This window comes from Rhodamnia argentea, chromosome 5 (assembly GCF_020921035.1).
Source record: "Rhodamnia argentea isolate NSW1041297 chromosome 5, ASM2092103v1, whole genome shotgun sequence".
In the NCBI taxonomy this organism is placed as follows: Eukaryota; Viridiplantae; Streptophyta; class Magnoliopsida; order Myrtales; family Myrtaceae; genus Rhodamnia; species Rhodamnia argentea.
In genome coordinates, this window is record NC_063154.1 from 30752779 (window position 1) to 30766611 (window position 13833).

Below are 13833 nucleotides of genomic sequence, written 5' to 3' on the forward strand. Positions count from 1 at the left end.
ATTTCCTAAGGTGACCACACATTCCGCATATCATTTTAGGCTTATCGGGTATCTAACCAAGTACTAAATGATCATGCATAATGTTTTTCTGTCATTTCATGCAATTACCTATTTATCCTTAACCTTGCATACAGGGAAAGCGATCAACAGGCAATTTTTCAAAAGACGTTGTTTTTAAACACTCAATCAGATAAATATGCCAAATAAAGATTAGGATAAGCACATGCGGACCAAATCTATAATGGCAATATTTAAACAAACAATTTCGACTCGAAAGTCGAATTACAACGATTATCAGACCGGATTGGACCTCGGTCTTCAATCAACGCCAATTTTAGGCTTAAAATTCACATTAGGGGTAAAAAGGTCAAAGAAACCATTTTTCCAATTTTCTGAAATTTTTCTGATTTTTTTTTTTTTGGAATTTTTATTTATTTTTTGATTTTTGATTTTTTTATTATTTTATTATTTTATTAATATTTTATTAGATGGAACCGGGTCCGGGTCGGGTCTTCGGACCCGGACCTGGATCAGGTCGTCGGGCCCGGTCCGGTCCACGGGAGAAACCCAGACCCGGGCCCGAAGGACAAAAAAGAAATCCCAGGCCCAATCTTCTTTAGTTCATCCGAATTGGGCTTCAACATTTTTTTTCTTTGGCCCAGCCTCTTCACGCCCAAGCCAACTTCTTTTTTGAACAAAACAAAAAAGGCTCAGAAGCTTTTCTTTTCTTTTCTTCTTCACCAGCCCACTACTCTTCTCCTTTTATTTTTTCTTTCGCCAGCCCACTCCTCCTTCTCCTTTTATTTTTTTCACGCCAGCCCACTACTCCTATTCTTTATTCTCCAGCCCACACGAGCAAACTTCAGCCCAGCTCCTCTTCTTTTTACTCAATCTCAGCCCACTCAAGCAGCAGCCCAATCTTCTCTTCCTTTCCCCACGCCAGCCCAACTTCCCATTCTTTATTTTGCTAGCCCATCCAATTCAACCCAAAACAAACGCAAAGAAAAGAAACGCTACTGCACATCATCTTCTTCATGCGGTGTCTTCCTTTCCTCTGCCACATCGACGACGTCAACAGCTTGTTCACTTGCATCGCCTTCCTTCGAGACTCGCTCATCACACCACCGCGATCCGCTTGTTGCCCCGCTGCCAAGTCGCGACTGCCGGACCTACTGGGCACCGGTTCTGTTCACCGAACTTCAAGACCGTGACGTCGAAAAAGGGTCTCCATTCCGCTGCATCTGGTGAAGCTTCGGTTCACCTGTCTCTGCAACTCGATCGGTGACGCCATCAACTTCTCGAGTAGTCTCTGTTGCCTCAGTCCGAACTCGAGTCGCTTTCGTCCACCTTCGCGTCGCCTCCGTTCGGGTTCGCGTCGCCTGACTTTCCAACTCATTCGGTTTCGCCCTTAGCATTACGAGTCTTCTTCTTCATGGAGCAAACACCCCGACGCCCTCTGCGACGTGACGCCCGAACCATTCCAACCTCGCTAGAACCCTTTCGCGGGTCGGAGACTTTCACCAATGGCCTCCCGAACGCCAACCCAAACTCCCGTCAAATCACTTCTTATGGTTCAAGCCTCCTCATGCGCCGGAATTTCACTCGGCCTTCAAAAACGAGACCCGCAATGATTCTCCAGATAACAACAGGCCAGCGGCGAGGAGCGTCTCACCCGAACTACCCTTTACGATCCAGAGTCCTCTCAAGAACCGACGCGGCTGACCCGCGATGGCCGACCATCCACCAAAGGCGACTCGAAACTGTTCTAGTTACTACCAACGCAAGAGAAATCGAGCTGCAGCTAGACCAATCTCTCGACCAATAGTACAGACGAAAGCGTGCACAAGTATGAGGAAGACAACAAGATTCGGCCGCAGACACGTTACGGCGAAGTGGGATACATTAACGAGTGAAGACGTGGGCTTATTGCAGGTATAGGAACATCCAGGTTTAAAAGAAAGCAATCAAGATATTCATCATGTGAGGACAAAAGGCGTGGATGGACAAAAATACACCAATCACATATGAGGCAAAACACCACAAAAAAGGAAAACCTGGTCTGAGGAGGAGTGAACCTCACAAGGCTTCTTGGAACCTTTTTCTCGGCGCTCCCCTGCACTTCAAGCTCTCTTCTTTTTTCTCTATTTCCCTTCCATTTTGGTCGTCAAACTGATCGAACCCTTCTGCTCCCACTTTCTCTCCCTTTTCTCTATTTTCTCTCCATCTCTTTTCGCTCGCTGAACCGAACCAATCTTTTTGGAGCCCGAGCCAACCCATCGCCTGCCCTCTCTCCTTCCTTTTATGCAAGTCTTGCCTTCTTCAGCAAGTTTTTTTACATGGATGGGAGTGAATTCCGCATGATGTAGACGTGGGTTGGTAGAAGACCACGTGCAATGTGTGGTGAAAATGTGAGTGACGTGAAGCTTGTGCAGCAGAGGGTGACGTAAGTGGGGGTGAAAAATGGAAGATGGGTTATTGGGAAATAAAAAGGGAGGATGGGCTGAGTAGGAGAAAAGAAAGGCATGGGCTAAAGAGAAATAGAAAAGGAGAGATGGGCTGTGGGGAAAATTAAGAGGAAAAGGTGGGCTATCCGCTTGGGAGGAAACGAAGGCCCAGTTGGGGCTGGCCCGCGTGGGTGGGCTGCACGCGAGAACAAAATAAAGAGCTGTGGAGCGGGGTTTCGCTCAAGCAGGCCTGAATGGAACTGGCCCGAACTGATTTTTTTTTTTTAAATTCATTATATATTTTATTTTTTCTATTTTGCAATAAGACAAAAATAAATTAGATGTATTCTTATTTAACGAATAATAATAATAATAATAATGGGATCGCTAAAATTAGGTGTCAACAAATGCTCATTGAGTGAATTGGCGTTTGCTTGGAAATTAATTGTCCCGTGTGTCCTTGCGGCGTCTATTTTGTAGTCGCGATATGCATATGACCGTGTGCAAGATCAAAGACATATTTTAGCATGAAAAAGGCCTTGGGCTGAGTCTTTGAGCACGTTTGTGTGAGCATCCGGCCTAAATCAAAGAGAATAAATTGATTGATGTGTCGGGTGTGCTGTATGGTCATATGACGGAACGATGATGGGTTTTCCTGGCAAGTTCGTCTGTACACATAGTACACACCGTACCATTTTTATGGAACCACACGACTTGCCGGAAGCACGATAATTCATGCCCCGTATGGTACGTACGGTTTTAAGGGATTATCGGATGCCGGTCGCAGCTTGTGATGGACCGAAGCCCCGTGTAGGGATGCCTACTTGCCGTGCCGTGCAGGGTGCACTGGATACACCGCTTGTAGTAGCCGTTGCCGAGAGGGAAAAGGAACGTAGCCCGGTCCTGCGGGAAGAATGCGGGATCGCATTAGTTGTGAGAGTCGATCACGCCGGTCGCGTGGATCCTCATCATTGTGGCGCCAAGAGCGCGATCATCGTTAATAATTGGACTTGTGTGGTGTCCAGTGCATACTTGTGAGTGTGATGCGTGTTCAGTTGGTTGTCCGATGTGGCTATTGAGTGGAGTCAAGCATTGCATTATGTGTGGTTGAAGGCTGGTAAGTATGCATGTGGGTGATTATTGCCATGTGATATGATGGTTGGATATATGTCTATATCGTGATTTTTATAATCCTCGTGTTTAGGAGGTTATAGGCGAATCGGTGTCCTAACCGAGCTTAGGCTTGATTCACCGAGATTTATATCTCACTCCGTTGTGGGAACCACTTTCGGGTCCCAAGTGTTGGAGCTTTGCGGGTACCGAGGCCAAGTTATGAGGGTAGTCTTTTGGGGTAGATGAGAAGTTAACCTTATTGACCTGGTAACATTTGAGGTCTTAGTGAGCTGCCCCGAAGTATGGGGTTGTATGTATTTACGTAGCTCAGTAGGATTAAGACTCATCTATTGTATTGTAACCGGGGATGTTACTTTTGACTATTTTCCTTGGTATATATTTCCCGCTATGCTATCCCGCTGTTTTATTTGTCCGGGAGAATTGCACGTTCCGCATGCGCCGTAATTTCGTAGGTCGATGGCTTACCCGGGACGCTATCATTCATGACCCGAGGCGAGTAAGGTAGGGATGTCGCGAGCTCGAGAGTCGGGGCGTGACAAGTCACACACTCAAAAAATAAATCTATGCCTTCTTCAAACCAAAATCGGCGGCAATCATCGAATCCATCTCCAAGAATGAGCATATACAGAAATCTTCATCTGTTGCTATGATTTTGCCTTTCGGCGGTGTGTGACTAAGTTTAGTGTTCCCAACACCATCGCCATGCAAAATAAAAATGTTGAGTACAGCTCCGATAGTGAGAGCGAAACCTTCACAAAGACTTGTACACTAACGAAATTCGAAGGAAGCGAAATCCCGAAAACATAGCTAAAAAACTTCTCGAAACCAGAGAAAAGGTTTTAGATCTAGATTAGATTGGAAGAAAAAGCCTCAACAAATGGGAGAAAATCAAGAAATAAAAACTAAAACAGTTAACGAAGAGAAGAAAGGAGGGAAGGGAGATATCTAGCTCAAACCCTCCACTCCATGGGAGCGAACATCTCTGTTTGTGGTTTTTCAAGTGTAGGATGGGAATAGGTTGTCCGAGTGCCCTAGTAGCATATGTCCTTCAAATTTGAAACCTTGCCTTTTCTGGTTCAAATAATAGCTTGGCAGTTATGCTTTTCTTGGATTCGCTCCTCCATAACGGCGTCCACCGTTGGTGGCAATGTGGTAACCATTTTCCATGATTGCCATGATAGGCATTACAATCAGGAACGAACCAAGAACTTGGAGGGTATGCTTTGGTTCGACATGAATCGGTTGTGTAATATAGTGTGGCTCACTTATAAGTCGATGTGTGTTCGACTGCTGATGTAGTCCAATCAGAACCATGACAAACAGGGAGGTTCACCGGTCCGCTAAACGTTTAAATCCATTGCGTTGGGCATCTAACTCCAGTGCACGCATGAGTTCTATATACTCCTAACATTGCATTTGATTTGATCGGAACCAAATCACAGAGGCATGTCCGAAAAAGCAGTTTTCTATGTGCTTCCCATCCTTGGAGCAAGTCTCTCGTTTTTGGACATAGCTTTCCTGCTGAACACTGCATATGAAAGAGGCTTGGTTACGCACCACTTATGGTTTGCAGCCTGGGTGAGCTTCTGAGCTATGTTGGTCTTACCTCATCGAATATTGCAGCATTTCCTAGAGAATGGTGGAAATCACACAGGAAGAACAAAGGAAGGAAAACCAAAATCATAGCACCTAATTTGGTACAATACAAGAAGTACAAATTGATATGTATAAATAGTAGATACCCACAGTCGTCTTCTTCAAGGAATGCTCTGGCATCACTGTAGCAGAAACTGCAATAGTTAAAAGATGGATGCATGACTAGCTCATCTCTCTTACAAACAAAATTCAAAAACTAACAGCTGCTTGTGATTCCAAAAGCAGAAGCAGACTATGCAGTCCCAAAAGTTATTCAGCTCAACCTTCAAAGACTCAGCCAAAGTGGCTTCAAAAGATGGTGATGGTGAAGATGGGAGAGAAGGCGGTGATTGCGGCTACGAGTGGCCGCCAGGATGAGAACGTCGTAGAAGACAACGGATTTATACGTACTCACCATATAAGACCTACTTAATTAGGGTCAATCAATTGTGAGGACTGAATTATGTAGCGCATTTTTGCGACCGGGTCATTGAAGTTTGATTCCAATCGTCCAATGAACTTCAGAATTTGTAACTAATTGAAACCCAACCAAATTTTGACCAATTTGGATGTATCTAGAAACTTTTCTTGGCAGGGTAAACTCTGGTCAATAACGATTATTTCAGTAAACAAACAAAAGCTCTTGAGCTTAAAAATATGTCAGAAAATTACCATTGTGCCGGTTTGATTTGTTCATAGCAACTAAAATTTCATGATGCTAAAGTCGCTTGTTGAGCTCTATCAGTGTTGCGGGGACAAATTAAAATCAAAATAATCATTGTCGACTCAGTTATATACATTTTTAGAGAATCTTATGGGGGATAAAATTCATTTTCTAGGCCCAAAAATCTGGAATATAAGTCAAAAACCTTCAATTATTCAAAAAAAATGAAACATATGTGGGGCCATCAACCTTCACTACCCAAAACCAAGTTCTGTCCAACCGGGGATGGAGAGAAGCGATCCTCTCGAATTCAAGTGGACAAGATAATAAATTACTCTTTTGAATATTTCTATAGTCTACAAGTGCATGCTAGAGGCGTGCACAGCAACACTTTTGGAGTGAAATTTTTGTTCCAGCGGAAACCCGTCGAATAACGGGTACAGTTACTACAGCAAATCCGAAGACGGCAATGAGTCTCGTTACGGCCATGGAGCATGTAACAGGGAATTGAGCAATCAGGATTGCACTGCCTGATTGAGCAACACGCGGGGTTGAATGACAAACCAAATATGGGTACGTCATTGGGGTCCAAATCGAACTCCAAAATTGTAGAATTGGGCACGAGAAATACCTATTTCCAGAAAGCCAAGGTGTTTCCTGTGAAGAATTTTTGGATCCTTGGACAAAAGCAGAGTATGCATGGAGCCTATCTAACTAGCTGTTTTCCTTCCTTGTTACAAAAGCGACCAGTGAGTACTAATGTCATTTATGTCGACAAACATATGATAAAACACGTAGGACTAGTTAAGGCAAATAGTTAAGATTTCCCCTATTAGAAAAAGTTAAAGTGTGATGGAAGTATGGAAAGGTATAGAGCACGTTTAAACGAGACATTTGTCTAAATGAGGACTCAAGTAGTCAATTGTTGATTTAAGAAGAGGAAATTTACTTATCATGAGTGATAATCTATGTCGATGACATTTCGATGACAGAAATTTAAATAGGACCAATTGTGCAAGAGAGAAGCAGAGAGTGAGGTGATTCTGAAACGACAAACAGAGGAAGATACGCCTAGAGACATATCCACCACGGACAGCCATTTCCTCGTGACACTCGGGCTATGGCGGAATCCGTCAATGAACACTCACACTTATCCGATTTTGTCTGTCTTGTTTCCCTTTCATTTTGCTTTCAACCATTCTCTCGCCATCTTTCGAAATTCCATTGCCGTCGGTTTCACCGGAGTTGAAGTCGGCCCTCCTTTCTACGGTTCCAGGCCTGTCGGTGGAGTTTATAGACATCCGATTTCGCTATGCTGGCGATTGACCACATTATAAGTTCTGCCGCAAAGACGAACTACATATTGGCTGGCCATATATTAAGTCCCTATAGTTTCAAGAGGAGCTGCAGCCAGAGTTGGTGCCCGACAGTACGCTCACAAAGCCCTACTACGCTCACAAAGCCCTGCTAAGAGGTTGCCATCCCACCTGCAGGAAGCTTTACTGGTTCCGGCCTTGTTAAATGACTCTGTCACCCTCAGGATATATCGAGCGCGAGAATCGTCCAAGACCAACGGCGTCCGGACTCCAAAATAAGAGTTAGCTCATGAACTCTGCAACATCTCTATCACTAATTTTAAAGCAAATTGCTAGTCTTGTTTCAAAATAGTAATTTTCCTTTTGCTATTCAATGACTCTTTGCCCTTGTAAACTTTGATTGGCGACCTATTGTTTCCTTAGCTTATCTGCTGTTTTCTAAATTGTTATTCCATTTGATAACGAGGGTAATTAGTCGATGAGTCAGTCTAGTCGAATTCGCTCTAAGTTACGAGTAGTATTGAGAAGCTGTTGTTGCAAAGAATGCAGGCCTTCAAGTGACCATCTCTTTGGAGCTCTTCGGACAAAATCATGCGTTCAAACAGTCCCATTCATTCAAGAGTGTGGTTTATGAATGAGACGTGTAGTTCGTGTATTCTTTTCGATCACCATAGCTAGTTAATTGCATAGTTACAGTCATTCTGTATCTTGACAAGGAATTAAAAAAAAAAAAAGATCAATGAAACAATGACAAAAAATGGACGTTGCACTTTAGATTTAAGGGATAAATGCATTGGGAGTCCTAAAACTTCGCACGAATGTGCAATTAAGTCCTCAAATTTTCAAAAAGTACAATCAAGTCCTAAAATTTTCACAACAGTGCAATCGAGTTCTAAAACTTTCAAAAAGTACAATCAAGTCCAAAAACTTATCACGAAAGTGCAATTGCATTGAGTTCTAAAACTTTCAAAAAGTGCAATTAACGGGGCTCGATTTCATCAATTTGACAAATTTTAGGATTTAATTGCACTTTTTGAATTTTGTAGGACTCAATCGCTCTTTTGTTACATGTTTTAGGATTTCTTACACATTTATTCCTAAATTTAAAATTGAGTGCTAAGTCACACCGCATTCTATTTTCAATCAGTGTTTTCATTTTCATTGTTTAGGTAGGGAATTTGCATTCTCTAGTCTAGAGTAACCACATGTTTATATTCAAATTTAACTCACGAGGGCTCCTGTCTATGTTCTCTGCTCGACTCTGTATCAGGTTATACTTTCCCGCACTTTTTAATTCTGGTAGTCTTTACTTCTGTAATCTTGATTCGATGTTTCTCTTAGGGTGCCGATCACACAACCATTGATGCATGGTCACTCATTTCAGCATGATTTTCAAATAAAAATAGACAGCACTGCATGATTCACATTTTCGAATTAGACCAAGAATAGAAACCAAAAAGGCGCTAGTTAAACCTCATTGTCTTTGATTCGTATTCACTTGGTCTAACCGGTCTCGATAGAATCTTGTACTTGCAATAGAGATTTCCAATCGTGAAACAACTTCCAACCCATGTGAGGAATTCCGAAGAGGATCACATTCCTCTGATAAACACAGGGAGTGCAAATGAGCAAGCAATGCAGGATAAATTACGAAGTTCATAATCATCAGGGAACCTTGTTTGCAAGTCACCAAGAGACTTGGCTTCCTGGAGTTCTGCCTCAGTTTGCAACTTCTCTTTTTCCTCTTGCAAGCTCAGAGCTGTCTCCTTCTCATTCCTGAGATCCATCCCTATCGATCTTCTGAATATCCAACTCGGGCGCGTCCACAATCAACCTTATATTGTGCCGGAGCTCCGGCATTGGACTATCACTCTCCCTCGTCTTCTCTTCCGACATTCAGATTCAACACCCTGCTCCTGCTTCGCCAACAGCTCTTCTGCTGTAACATATGCCACTTTGTTTTTCGGTGCCGCCTTCTTCGCTTGTTTAGACCAAAGCTTCTCCTCACCGGGCACATCAGGTAATGACTTCTTTTCCTCTGGCTCGAGTGAGGTAACAGGTGCCTTTGCAGGAGTTTATTTCTAGTCGTTGGAACCCATGCCCATATTCTTTCTTAGGGCGCAACTTTGCCTCCATGGGCGTCACAATCCCCTGCTGCTGGTTCTTCCCTTGCTGCGCTTTCTTCTCCAATTTGGATTGCTCTCTCCTCCTCTCCGCTCCTTCCTTGATATTTCGCCCAAATGCCGTAGGCAAGAACTTGTCCTCCTCGTCGCCGTTCTCATCGAAACCATCGTCTCGCTTCTTAAACCCCAAACCCACACCAGCACCAACCCCCAAGCGCGGCCTATCCTCATCCATGGCAGCGGACTCGTCATCCTCATTCTCTCTCTTTGAAGTCTCATCAATCTCTCTGTTCGGCATGACTGTGCCGGTGGAAACGAAATTCAAAGGTTTAGATAGATCAGCCTTACCCAGGGGGTCTCTGTTCTTCTTTCGCTTCCTTTTGGAGGAGTCGTCGTAGTCGGAATCAGAGTCCCCCGACGCGAAGACACCGTAGAGCACGTCTTCCTTGGTCTGCGCGCGCTTCTCTCTCCGCCGCCGGTAATAGAACTCCCCATCGATCCACTGCGCGTCCTCATAGTCATTGTCCATCCCGAACCTCTCCATCTCCTGGTCCTCATCCATCTTCGACAATCCCGGAGAATCGAAGCAAGAAACCTAGGGTATGGGGGTTTCGGAGGCAGAGAAAGAGCGGCGACGTTGATGCCAAATGGCAACGAGACTCGCGGCGTGGATACGGCGGTGGTCGGAGGACGAGATAGGCTGAGCAGGTCGGCCCGAGGGTTGGAGAGAGATGGAGAGAGCGGAGATTGACTGACGTTGCCAGAAGGAGAGGAAGAGAGGTTGTGGCGAGTGGAGATCGAGAAGAAGCAGAGGGTCGGATGCTCGAAACCCAAGAAATGGAAAACCTACGGAGGATATTCTTCTTCTTCTTCTTCGTCCCTTTTTAATTTCTTAAAGGTTAACAATTCTTGAATTTTTTTTATTATTCTCTATTTAACTTGAAGGAGACGAAATTCATTTATAATGATTTTTTTTTTCGTTGTTGATGATATAAAGATAACCGGAAATCATATTAGGTAAATTTTCCAATTATCGACCTAGGAAAATTGGAGAAAAAAAACTATTACTTTGGAATTGAAGTAAAATAAAAGTGAAGCTTTCCTTTAACCATAGGAAATATACGTTAAATTTTAGAAAGGACGAGGAAATGACACAATACAAATCTAGTAATTTCTCAGTCGAGTCCAAAAATTAAAATTATCAAGGATTTCTCCGTGCACACTCCGAGTGAACTTATGGAAAAATTTGAAAGGAGAACATTTGGTATTTAATATTTCTTTGTGCCTACATTTTACTAATGTTGACTTACTTTTATTATTTGGGCTATCGATTGTCATAGGGATAGAAAAATACAAGAGAATTAGAACTGCCAAATCCTGAGTAATGAGATTTCTCAAGAATAACCCCACACTCTAATTTTGCACGTCAGAATTATTAGCCGCTTCCATAGATACGTCTATTTCTATTAATCGAATTGGGTACCAACATGGCTAGGCTCGGGGGTCAAATCGAGCCACTATAGTGCCAAACTCGAGATCAGGTCATCTCCATGCTCGGTGTTCAAAACTAGATTTGAGCTCGAAAGTATTAACACGGTGTAGGAGCTTGATTTGAATAAGAAGTTAATATACTATTATGTGTGTGTGTGAGTGTAGAGATAATGATATTTATTTTAATTATAGGAAATATTTCAACTAAAAGTTGAAAGTGCTTAAATTATTTCAAAGAAGGGCATGATCTAAGGGCCTTTTGGTCCTTTAACTTTTTTCTATTTTTCTATTTTTTGCTTTGTCTTTTTGTCTTTTCTTCCCTCTTTTCCCTCTTCCCTCCCCTCCCTTTCTCATCGCCATCTCCATTGTGTTAGAGTAGTTAAATATTAAACCACGCATTTATTTAACAGCTTAAACGTTTAGACCGGTTGAAAGTGATTTTATAAAATCTCATATGGTATCAGAGTAGGAGGCCGTGAGTTCGAATCTTTCGGACCCCATTTGCCTTCCCAATTAAATACGTTCATGCTTAGTACTAGGCAAAAAGATCAGATTAAGCCCGAGGGGGATCTAACGGCTTCAGGGCATTGGAAAAAGTCCTCGAACATGGAGTACTGGTCCTACATCATTTGCAATCCGCATCAAGTATGTCGAAGCTCTCCAGCTGCTCTAAGCTCGTTTTCAAGTCGGGCGCGTTCTCGTTGCCGACCACGGAGCACTCCACCGAAGCATGAGGCTCTTCGGTGGCGGAGGTAGATGAACAAGCCTGTTGGCTCTTTGGCGACGGGGACAATGGTTTTGGGAAGCCGCTCGTAGACCTTGGATTTCCATTTGGAGACGTTTCATCGAACCATTTCTCTTGCAAATCCTAAATTTCATATATCGACCCCAAACACGGCAACCTATTTTGTCCCCCCTCTTTTGTTCCTCTATATATACATGTGTTTTGTGTGCATATGTTCATCATCTTACGCTCCCGTATCCTCAAAATCTTGTTCCATGGACCACCGATCCTCTTTCCATAATGGCATCTCGGCCGCCAACAACCCCGCCCCGGATCTCCTTAGCTCGGAGGAGGAGGACAACGATTCCTATGCTGAGCTGTGGTGACAGATCCTGAAGGCGACTTTGGATGAGGACGACAACCCCGCCGGCCCGAAGAATCAAGCCCTATACCCGGCCGCTGCACCGTCTCCGGTTAGCTATTCTGATTGGTGGATGAACAACAGTAACTTTGACGAGTACTTCTGAGGAAATAATTGCACCATGTTATGCTTGTGATCATCGGTGGTCATCGACGTCATGGTCGAGATGCTCACACCGACAGAGCTCTTCACGAGATAGATTTGATGGTCTCCAGTGAGGTGGAGGTTCAAGGAAGAAGGAGGAGGAGGAGGAGGAGGATTGCCGGTGAATGGGCTTACCAGAAACCCACCGGAGAAGGTGATGGGAGTAAACGTGGTCAAAGTCTACGGGTTTCGGAGATGGCCGCAAGGTGAGTAAAGAGAAGTGACGGTAGCACTAGAGGAAGAGTTGAGGAAATCGTGGAGGAGGAGCATGTCAAGCGTGGAGGAGCTGGCGGCGATGCTCCTCTAAGAAGGCGATGTAGTGGCCAGCGGTGGCGCCGGAGGGGAGGGGGATGTGGGACCGGCAAGTAGAAGTGGAGATGGCTATGGCAAGGGAGATGAGAAGGGAAGAGAAAAAAGAAAGAAGAGAAAAAAGAAAAGAAAAGAAAAAGAGAAAAGTCAAAAGTCAAAAAGATAGAAAAAAAGTTAAAGGATGAAAATACCCTTCGTTAGGCCCTTCTTTGAAACGATATAAGTATTTTAGGCCCTTATTCAAAATATAGTCCAATTGAGGCTCTTATTTGAGAAAATGAAGGCGCTTCACGCCCTTGTTTGAATTTTTCCCTTAATTATATAACAATTATACATTTTGGGTATTGTTTTTTTGAGTGAAAGTATTTATCGGGAATTCTTTTTCCGAACTTTCAACCGTTTGTTCGTCGAAAATATCAAGTCAATGGAAAACACTTCTTGGTCAGCAAAAATATTCATGAATAAAATCAGGAAGATGAATTTTCCAATCTAAGGAGGTGAAAATAATTTTCGAAATTGCTATTCTCAAATTTTTTAATATCTTTTAACATTATATATTTCATTTTTATTTTTATTTTTCTTTGCCTTGGCTGGTTGCCGGGTCGCGAGGCTCGACCTTGCCCAAGAACTCACCTAAGGCCGGCGAGTCTCGGTCTAAGGCCAGCGAGTCTCACCCTAAACACCCGTAAGGTAGAAGGAAAAAAAAGAAAAAGAAAAAGAAAATAGCAAAATAAATAAATGAATAATTCAAATTTAAAATTGAAAAAATTTAATATTTTTTTGCCTAAGATAAAATCATGAGATTGAAATAATTTTTCAAATGAGAACCAAATATCAAAAATTGGATAAATATCACCAAACAAAGGAAAACAAACTAATTTTCTGGAAAATGATTTCTTTGGTAGGGCATACCGTCACGCCCCAAATCTCGAGCACGCAACAACCCTAAAAAAAAATGCCTCGGGTTATTAAGGACAACGTCCCGGACACGTTATCGACCTATTCATTTTATCTTTGATAAAGCGTATGCAAAACATGCTACTTCCCCGGATAATATTTAAACGACGGTAGGGATAGACTAGCAGGCAATCAAATCAATCAACATCAGCAAAAGATCATTTTTATTTATTTACCGTTAACCCTGGGAAGTACGTATATGCAAGCCCTACCTCAAGGCCACTTTCTACAATCATCAAAAGATACCAGATCGGAGTTGGGGTTAACACTACTTCATACTACTCAAAAGGAACCGACGTCCATGTCCATCTCCGAACAAGCTCTCCATCGCTAGGGTTCTGAAAAATGGTTAACAATAACGGGTGAGATATAAAATCTCCGTGAGTCAACGCCTAAATCCGAGTAGGTCATTGATTCACTCAGGGCGGTCTAACCTTACGGAACAAGTCGATAACATGCCAATAGCGTGCG

The 13833-nt window shown here is 43.1% G+C and overlaps 1 pseudogene; it reads right to left on the bottom strand.

Moving 5' to 3' along the window:
- Positions 1-8696: 8696 nt before the first annotated feature.
- On the bottom strand, positions 8697-10399 carry LOC115745818 (annotated as a pseudogene).
- Positions 10400-13833: the final 3434 nt, after the last annotated feature.